The sequence below is a fragment of the Podarcis pityusensis genome, assembly GCF_964106645.2.
Source record: "Podarcis pityusensis genome assembly, chromosome: 2".
Classification (NCBI taxonomy): Eukaryota; Metazoa; Chordata; class Lepidosauria; order Squamata; family Lacertidae; genus Podarcis; species Podarcis pityusensis.
The window spans coordinates 21,456,643-21,467,173 of NC_138029.1; the positions used below are offsets into that span (position 1 = coordinate 21,456,643).

The window sequence follows — 10,531 nt, forward strand, 5'->3', positions numbered from 1 at the left end:
TCCTGAACATTTGTGGTATGAAAAGTTACAGGATTTCAGCAGGAAGTTACGGTACATGCAGTGTGTCAGGGACTGTGCTGAGAAGTATCCGTGTCCATACATACACATACATACAATTTTGGGGTCTTCCTAAACCAACATTTGGGGTGTCCTAGCTTTTACTTTTTGAAATATGGCAACCCTGGCACAAGTGGCAAGACTGCAAAGCAGGGGTGGGGGTGGAGAACCTGTAGTCCTCCCCATGTTGCTGGACTACAACTCCCATCACCCCTGACCCCTCGGCCATGATCGCAGGGGCTGATGGGAGTTGGAGTCCATCATCTGATTGTAGCAGGCACAGGCAAACTCAGCCCTCCAGACGTTTTGCGACTACAACTCCCATCATCCCTGACCACTGGTCCTGTTAGCTAGGGATGATGGGAGTTGTAGTTCCAAAACATCTGGAGGGCTGAGTTTGCCTATGCCTGGACTATAGAGTAGGGCTAGCCGAAGACAATTCGGCAGTGGAGGCAAACCACAAAATAGTGCCCCTTGCTCCGCCAGGGAAGAAGGAGTGAATAAAGATCTACTGTCAGGAGGGCGGCACTGAGGAGGAATAGTGGGAGCCTCCCCCTCCCCCTGATCCGGATCCGGATCCTGACTCTTTCCAGGAGCAGGAGGACAGTATAGATTTGGAACAGTGGTTTGCAGAGGGACATAGTTCAGAAGGCAGTATCTGGGAAATACTGGATGGGGAACAGCCAGGAGAAGAAGCACTGGGGGAGAGAGAGTTAACAGGTTCACCGTCTCTGGAAAGCATTCATCTGCTCTCCCCAAGGTCAAGAAGAGCAGATAAGGTGTCAAGAAGAGAGCACAGTGGTTACGGGCTCAGGTTACAAGATGCGGTAGTGATGTGGGTGACTTGGGAGGAAGTGGGTGGAACCCTTAATTGGGAGCACCGTCATTCCTAGGAAATGGATTCTTTGTTCTCTTGCTGTGATCATTAAAGTTTCTAACTGGTAAGAAGACTCCTTTTCCTTTGTTCTGCTTATCTACTGCCAAAGGGGGGAGAAAGCCTATTCCCTGAAGCCTGACATAAAGGTAAAGGGACCCCTGACCATTAGGTCCAGTCGTGGCCAACTCTGGGGTTGCAGCACTCATCTTGCTTTATTGGCCGAGGGAGCTAGCGTTCAGCTTCTGGGTCATGTGGCCAGCATGACCATGCCGCTTCTGGCGAACCAGAGCAGCGCATGGAAACGCCCTTTACCTTCCCGCCAGAGCGGTACCTATTTATCTACTTGCACTTTGACGTGCTTTCAAACTGCTAGGTTGGCAGAAGCTGGGACCGAGCAACGGGAGCTCACCCTGTTGCGGGGATTTGAACCGCCGACTTTCTGATCGGCAAGTCCTAGGCTCTGTATGACCACCCCAATATAATCATGAGCACAAATAATCATGAATGCACCCTTGAAATGACCACTGGAGGGGCCAATGTTGCTAATAGGTGTTCCTCACCTTCACAAAAGGTGCAGTCTTTGATTTGGCACTGGCTGCCTTTGTTGCTACTATTTCACATGTTTGTACCAGCTATACTGTACTGCGTAAGTCATGAATTTAGCTTTTCTCGGAGCAAACTGCAGACTCGGTTCCACATGTTTTCTTCTGGGTTGGCATGAGCAGAGTGTGCAGGCTGCTGTGGCACAGATCCGGACCTCTTGCAGCTTTTGTGTATTCCCTGACCCGATCAAATAATTTCACTTAGTGGCCTAACAGTGACGTTGACAGGTGAGAAAAACCCTTCTTCCTCTGAAAGCCCTCCTCTATGCATTATGCCTTCAGCAAACAGAGTTAGGAACCAAAACAAAACCTTTTTCTAGGCATCACCCTAAGTTCTGGTCCTGCTTAGCTGGCAGGAGTTATCAGCATCACAGCTCCATTAGGGAATTGATGGCTATGCGCAGAGACAGTGAGGTCACAGAGAAAGGGAGAAGCAGTTAAAACAGACCGGCCGGGAGCCAGAACTTCTGGGTTTAATCCTTCCTTCTGGGAAAGGAAGAGGGGTTTAAATGCCTGCGATGGGAAGTAAGATTACAGCATTTCATTCCCAGATATGGAAGGTAAGTGGAGTCCACTTTCATGGGAATAGAGCCTGGATAGAACAGGGGGGAGAGTCTTAAATATTTAACAGGCTGATGAATTTTAATGCGGAAGTGCTGCCTCTTAGTGCCATCTTATCCCCCTAGGAGCTGGCGGTAAAGCATGGCCCTGAATCACCGCTGCTGATTAGCAGGTCCTCGTCCTGTGATTGACACAGATGTTAACTCTGCTCGCTGCACACCTGGATTTTCAGCCCTCCCCAGTAGGATGTATCTAGGGTTAGCCCCCACCCAAAGTGGCTTTTCGGTGGACGGTATTGTGGCAGGGGACCCGGGACCTTCCAGTGACCCGGCTGGAGGGCGGAGGGATGCCGCTTGCATCATAGGGACTCCCGGCCACGTCATGCCCCCTGGCTGACCAATTGGCACAGCCAGGGACGTGGCCGCTGGCTGTTTAAATGGCGATGTGGCCGGGGGGGGGCGTCTTCATTTCACCTCCTCGCCGGATCTCCCAGCCCACCCGCCCTCTTCTTATGTGTTGCTATGACAGCGGCCTTGCTATGGGCTAATGTCGGCCGCCATATTGTTGGGGCAAGGTAGGATTTTTTTTCCACTTGGCAAATTGGCACCAGCCATTGGGTTTTCACCTACCTTGTAGCAATTGTCACAACTCTGTAAGGTTTGGCATTGGGTAAGCCTTTGCTTGGATGGAGGGGTGGCTGTAGCCTCCGCCTGCCCCTCCTCGTTAAGGGTATCCTGTTAAAGGGAGAAGCCAAGTTACAGGGAACCAGGCAGAGGGCCTTCTTGGTAGTGGCACCCACCCTGTGGAACGCCCTCCCACCAGATGTCAAAGAGAACAACAACTACCAGACTTTTAGAAGACATCTGAAGGCAGCCCTGTTTAGGGAAGCTTCTAATGTTTGATGCATTACTGTTTTTTAATATTTTGTTGGAAGCCACCAAGAGTGGCTGGGGAAGCCCAGCCAGATGGACGGGGTATAAATAGTAAATTATTATTATTATTATTATTATTATTATTATTATTATTATCCCAATGGGGACCCCGCGGGGTGCCCCTATTTGACGTACCGTATTTTTCGCTCTATAGCACGCACCCGACCATAACACGCACGTAGGTTTTAGAGGAGGAAAATCCGTAGGCATGCCACCCGTAGGCATTCCCTCCATAACACGCACAGACATTTCCCCTTACCTTTTAGGGGGAAAAAAGTGAGTGTTATGGTGCAAAAAATACGGTATGTCATAAGGCTCCCCCTACTGGTGGTTTACCCTTAGTGGGACTCCCTGCAGATGGGCAGGAGTGGTGATATAGTCCTGTTTCACCCAATGCCTAAGCCAAACCACTCACATCTGTAACCAATAAAGTTGTGGCCTATTTTATCCCATTAACTCCAAATATTTGTGTCCGTGTGTTTATTATCTAAGGGAACTGCGGGACCTAGGGCCTCAGCACGCAATCAAAGGTTCCCACTGCTGCGGTGTGAGGTTTAGGGAAAGGACGGCAAGTGGTGTCATCTAGAAGGGGGAAGAAAGCATCAAAGTCGGAAATATGGGGAGTGGGGATGAATGGGAAGGGATAAAGTCCTGGCACAGGTTTCCCGCTGGCATCTGGTTGGCCACTGTGAGACCAGGATGATGCAGGGCTTTTCTGATGTTCTTAATGGCATGGAACAAGGCAGTTAACACACCACACCTGACTTTGGAACACCAGGCATAATTGCTCCAGGAAAAACACAGACCGCAATTCTCCAAGCAGAGAGCACTCTAAGGGTGCAGCAGGGTTTCTGTTTCTAGGGTTGCCATCTGCCCGGAATTTCCCTGATGTATCTGGAATGCCGCCATCAGCAGCAGTGTCTGGGCAGAAATCAGCAAAAATGTCAGGGAAAATCCAGACGTATGGCAACCCATGTCGGCAGTGTCGTTTTTGCCAACTTCCCACAAAAATAGCCAAAGAATGTCATTTGCAGTTTTGCCAAAAAAAGCTCAGCAACTTTTCCTACCTTTACCTACCCAGTGACCTTCATGGCTGAGTGGAGATTGGAACCAAAGTCTCCCAGGCCTCAGTCCAGTACCTTAACCACTACATGACACACACACAACTTCTGAAGAAACACCAGCTGATGGGAATCAGAAGTGGAGAGAACACTCTTGGGCTCTTGTCTTGCTTGTGGGCTTCCTATAGGCAGCTGGCTGGCCACTGTGAGAACTGGATGGTGGACTTGATGGGCCTTTGGCCTGACCCGTTTTGATGCTTTTTGTCCCTTCTCCTAGGTGCCTCCTGAGGCCCTTCTCAAGGCCCAGAAAACTCTTGTGTGGTCATCTTCTTGTATAAAAAGGTAAATGTAAAGGACCCCTGGACTGTTAAGTCCAGTCAAAGTCGACTATGGGTTTGCGGCGCTCATCTCACTTTCAGGCCGAGGAACCTGGCATTTGTCCACAGACAGCTTTCAGGGTCATGTGGCCAGCATGACTAAACCACTTCTGGTGCAACAGAACACTGTGACAGAAGCCAGAGCGCACGGAAATGCTTTTACCTTCCCACCACAGTGGTACCTATTCATCTACTTGCACTGGTGTGCTTTCGAACTGCTAGGTTGGCAGGAGCTGGGACAGAGCAACGGGAGCTCACCCCATCGCGGGGATTCAAACCACTGATCTTCTGATGCGCAAGCCCAAGAGGCTCAGTGGTGTAGACCACAGCACCACCCGCATCCCTTTCTTCTTGTATACCAGTTAGAGGCTTTACTGCAATCAAGTGGTATATAAATTTTGCCAAATAAACAAAAGTCTCCAAGCCTGGGATAGCCAATTGGTACCCTTCATATGTTGTTGGATTCCAATTCCCCCCAGCCCTGGCCATTATAGACAATAGGGGTGATGGGAATGCCAACAATATCTGGAAGGTACCATGCTTTGGCTACCCCTAATACTACAGTACAGCAAGCCCACAACTTACATGGAGGGTTATGTTCCAGAGATCCTGCCTAAAGCAAAGATCACATTAGCCGCTCCCAGGCCATGACTTTAAGAACAGCAGAGGAAGCTGGGAAGGGAGAAGAGGAGTTTAGGGATTTATTTATTTTTACAAAAATTGTTGTACAATTTGTGTGTCTTTATTTCTCAATTTGATCTTTTAATATGGTTTTGTATGTATTGTGACGTTTTATGCATTGTGACTTGCAGTTGTTTTTGTTGATCATCGTTTAGTTGTTACTTTTTGTAATTGTTAAGAGTGAACTTCTGTTTAATTATTATTTGCTGATGTTTTGAGAGTTATTTTTCTTGTGTACTCTTATATTCTAATGGATTATTGAATATTACTTTATCTTATATAAGTCGTTCCACTTTAAAGTTATGGTTTATTATGACTTTTTGTATTGGAGCAGATTACTATAAGGTGTGTGCTGTATATTTTGTTGCTGTAAACCGCCTTCTGTATAGAAATATAGAAAGGCGGGAAACAAATTAAAAGCGAATGTAGTTAAAACACATTGGGTGCAATGGCGGGTGGGATTGCCAAAGCCTCCCCCCCTCCCACTGATGCCTGCCCCCTTTAAAAAAAAATCCTTTTTTTTTGCCAAGCACGTAAAGTTGAATGTGTATAAGTTAAATGTGCGGGCCTACTGTACAGTCGTACCTTGGTTGTCAAACGTAATCCATACCAGAAGTCCGTTCTACTTCCAAAAATGTTCGACAACCAAGGCACGCAATCGGAAGCTGAAGAAGCCACATTGGACGTTCTGCTTCCAAAAAATGTTCGCAAACTGAAACACCGGGTTTGCAGCGTTCAGGAGCCAAAACGTTCAACTCGCAGGTGTTGGGGATCCAAGGTATGACTGTATATAGGAAAAGTGTACTGTTCCCTAAAGAACTTAAGAGCAAGAGTATTTTTCCAACTACGGCAACAAAACAAAGCAAAATCTGACATGGAGAATAAAGGAAGTATGTAGAATGCCTTCCGTCCGGAGTAAATGGGTCCCTCCAGTGAGATCAACAGGCAATAACAACAACAAAGAGCAGGAGGAAGATATGAACAGCAGCAGCAACTATGCCTCTCTCCTGTCGGTGTGGGGTTTTTCTCCGGCTCCGTTCCCACATCTATCCATCATTCATCCAAATATTGCCCAGCACCTTTGGACGGAGGTGCAGTCCTCCTTGTCTGTCTGTTCCAAGACAGTGAGTCCCACCGGAATGACAAGCAAGAATCTTCCAGAGCCAAAGCACAAATGCTTGGCTGGCTTTGAGCTGAGCCGTCCCACTGGGGATCCAGGAGAAGCAGTGAAGGATGGAGACCAGCCAAGCGCAGACAGACCACGAGAGCCTCCTCAAACCAGACACCGGCTAGCCAAGAGGAGGAGGAGGAAGTACGGGGAGGAAAGAGCAGGGCTGTGAGCCAAGTCTGCAGAAACAGGGCCTGGTTCTTGGCCCTGCTGTACACGACACAAGCCTTTCCTAATTCGTTAACCCTTCAGCTTAGCCACTTCCAAGTCGTTTCTCCCCCCCGCCCCAGCAAATGACACCAGGTGACAGGGCAGTTCTGGCTCTCCTTCTGTCTCATCCCAGCAGGTCGTTTTGAACACACACATACACAATCACACCCCATAGACTGTGTTTCTTACATCCATTAAAGATTTCCTGCCCTACTCCTTTGAGAAGATCGATTGCCGAGGGGTGGGGGGGACTCATCTCGAGACACTGATCGATTGAGTAAAAGATCTGGCTTTAAACTGTCAAATTTGCCTTTTCCCACTTGGGGGTCGGATAGGGGGGGGGTGTTTGTGTGTGAGACCAGCGTTCAAGACGCGCAAGCATTTCAAAAGCTCTCTTCTGCTCAGGATGAATCTCGAACGCCGGTACCCTGAAGAATCCTGTCCCTGTCTCTGCCCATGTCCACCAAGCTGTCATCTGAGCTAAGGACCATTAATATGCCCCAAGTACTAAGAAAGCAATTAGCGAAGGATGCTCGGCTTAGCTTTCCTCCGCTCTCAACCTCTCATTTCTATGCATTCAACTTTGCTGGATCAGTCTAAGCCCTTCATTCCAACTCCCTGTTTGTGTGTTGTCATAGAAATATATTGCTGGCATTTCCCCATTGCCACGAGATAAATACCTGACAGGTAAACAGGCAGGTGATGGGGCTGTCAGACAGACTTTGGGGTGGGAAGGAGGAACATTTGAGTCTAGAGATTCGGGGGAAGGAGGGGGAAGAATTCCTTGACTGAAGTGTTGCCATTTGCCAAGCACAGGGCTCTTTGAAATGCCTGCTATTTAAAGAGGCAGTCCTTATTTCATAGTGCAAGCGTAGGCTGGTTTACTCAGGAGTAAGTTCCGCTTTGTTCAATGTGAATTACTCACTGGTAAGCGTGTTTAGTATTGTAGCCTTAAAAGGCTTCTCCTTATTCCTGAATATTACAAAACAAACAGTACAGTGTACCTCTTATTCTTGAAAAGCTGGTTAGATAACCCCAGCGAAGTGCCTAATAAAATAACAGCAAACACACAGACAAGTCTATGTGAACACACATTGTTTAAAAATCTCACACTATCTATAAATATGAATTAGTATTTGAATTAATTCCAGCAATGAAAATGTTCTATCACAGTGTTGACATGTATATTACAAATGAAGTCTGTGCACAACAGCATGAACATATAAGCAAAGCAGGCATGTGCATACACATGTACATTAGGGACATGGGTGGCGCTGTGGTCTAAACCACTGAGCCTCTTGGGCTTGCCCATCAGAAGGTCGGCAGTTCGAAACCCTGCGACGGGGTGAGCTCCTGTTGCTCTGTCCCAGCTCCTGGCAACCTAGCATTTGAAAGCACGCCAGTGCAAGTAGATAAATAGGTACCACTGTGGCTCTGGTTTCCATCACGGTGTTCCACTGCACCAGAGGCGGTTTAGTCATGCTGGCCACATGACCCAGAAAGCTATCTGCGGACAAACGCTGGCTCCCTCAGCCTGAAAGTGAGATGAGTGCGACAACCTCATGGTCGCCTTTGAGTGGACTTAACCGTCCAGGGGTCCTTTACCTTTTTTTACCTTTTTATATATGTACAAATACACACAAATGCACAGCTAAAGTGTGTGCACTTGTCTGTGCAAGTGCCTACAAATATACATGCAGAAAAGCACATGTGCATGTAGACATTTCAAGTAAAGGTAAAGGAACCCCTGACAGTTAGGTCCAGTTGTGACCGACTCTGGGGTTGTGGTGCTCATCTCGCTTTATTGGCCGAGGGAGCCGGCGTACAGCTTCCGGGTCATGTGGCCAGCATGGCTACGCACGGAAATGCCATTTACCTTCCTGCTGGAGCGGTACCTATTTATCTACTTGCAGTTTGACGTGCTTTCGAACTGCTAGGTTGGCAGGAGCAGGGACCGAGCAACGGGAGCTCACCCCATCGCGGGGATTCGAACCGCCGACCTTCTGACTGGCAAGTCCTAGGCTCTGTGGTTTAACCCACAGCGCCACCCGTGTCCCATTTCTAAATGCACACAATAGACATTTATAAATGCACACAAATGCATGAAAATAAGTATGCATAGCTACGGCATATGTCTAGGTATAAGCAATGCCACGCATGCAGAGATATGTGTATTATTTAATTCTGTGTCCCATCTTTCTTCCAAGGAGCTCAGGGGGGCACATATGATTCTCCCCCTGATCATTTTAGCCTCACAGCAACCAAGTGAGATAGACTGGGCTGAGACACCATGACTGGCCCAAGGTCACAAGCATACATACAAGTAGATGCAGCATACAGTAATGCAGAGAAATGCACACACACAGATTTACTCACAGAAACCACAGCCATACATGCACACAACTCTTTTTCTCAGGACACGTGATGCCAGTTCCGCGGCTGCTTTAATATTATACATTATAACAAAGGGTGTTTGTGCAAGATGGAGTCTTCCCAAAGAGTTCCAGACTCACTAGATCTAGCTTCTAAATTTGGGAACGTTTGGATTTGCTGGTGTGCACTGAGGGAATTAGAACTAATATTGCTATATGCAAAGGATGCTAAAGCCCAGCACATGAAGGGTGTAGAACCCTTCCCTGCTCCTCCATCCTCTCTAGCGGGGCAGGCTAGGTCCTTCATCCCATTTCCCTGCTTGCAAGTTGTCACGGAAACAAAGACAACAAAGGAGCTGGCGTTTATGTGCTGCCAAGAGACAGGTACCTGACAGGCAATTGGGCAAGTGATGGGGCTGTCAGGCAGGCAGCTATAGGGACGGCAGGGAGGTCAGGATTGGCCCATCCAGCCCAGCACACAAACAAACTCAACTCAAGAGGAGTTACTGACAGAGTGAGGTAGTTTACCGCAGGCAAAGAATAAAAGAAGAACAAACACACATACACAAATCAATCTCTTGCCTGAGGCAGATGAGAGGCCCACCGTAGAGGAAATTTATTGTCTCTCACTCAACTCCAATGGCAAGGGGTTCCACAGTATGATACACCTGTTATTATGTTTTCAGGTTCCAGCTTAGGTTAAAAAAGGCAAAGGACCCCTGAACGGTTTCGTCCAGTCAAAGGTGACAATGGGGTTGTGGTGCTCATCTCACTTTCAGGCCAAGGGAGCCAGCGTTTGTCCACAGACAGCTTTCCAGGTCATGTGGCCAGCAGGACTAAACCGCTATTTATCTACTTGCACTGGCATGCTTTCTGCTAGGTTGGCAGGAGTTGGGACAGAGCTCACTCCGTCATGGGGATTCGAACCGCCGACCTTCTGATCGGCAAGTCCAAGAGGTTAAGTGGTTTAGAACACAGCGCCACCCGTGTCTCAGCTTACATTCAGTTGTCAACTGGTTAAGATTAGGAAAATATTGTATATGATCCCTGATCAATTGAGGAAAGGTTCTCTTTTCTCATCTTTGATTTGGAGCAAAACAGTCCTGTTGTTTTTCACTCTCTTCAGTCTCTAGGCTTGACTAGAAACGGACTTGACAAATGTTGCATGAAGCAAAAATCTGTCTGTAGGTTCGATACAGTGTATAATCATTGGGCTACATGATCTCTCTTCACCCCTCAGACACAGCTCATGGCACCAGGTATTTGCATATACAGAATGGGAATAAGACAACGAAGGACTCAGTCTCCATTGGTCCGTCCTGGGATACCAGCCCACAAATTGCCTAAGATCCAGGAACACAGCCAAAACCTGGTTGCATCAGTGAAAGTTAACCTACTTTGAGAAATCGATGCCATTCCTTGCATCCTGAAGGCTTTCCAGGCTCTCTCCCCAATAAATACTTAGTGGCACAAATCCCAGCAGCATTTAAAGCTTTTGTTTTATTTACTTACATCGTCCATATACAACCGAATTAACAATGTCTACTGGGCAGCTAACAGTAAAAAAGTTTTTTAAAACCATAAAAATAAACAAGACTGCCTAAAAATCGAGCACAATAAAAAAACCCAATCA

At 47.6% G+C, this 10,531-nt stretch overlaps 1 long non-coding RNA gene across 1 annotated transcript; it reads left to right on the top strand.

The window, feature by feature from the left end:
- Positions 1–1,989: 1,989 nt before the first annotated feature.
- LOC308471276 lies at positions 1,990–10,306 on the top strand. Its single transcript, XR_013982868.1, has 3 exons — positions 1,990–2,096; positions 4,368–4,432; positions 10,139–10,306. It is a non-coding gene; the product is annotated as an uncharacterized lncRNA (long non-coding RNA).
- Positions 10,307–10,531: the final 225 nt, after the last annotated feature.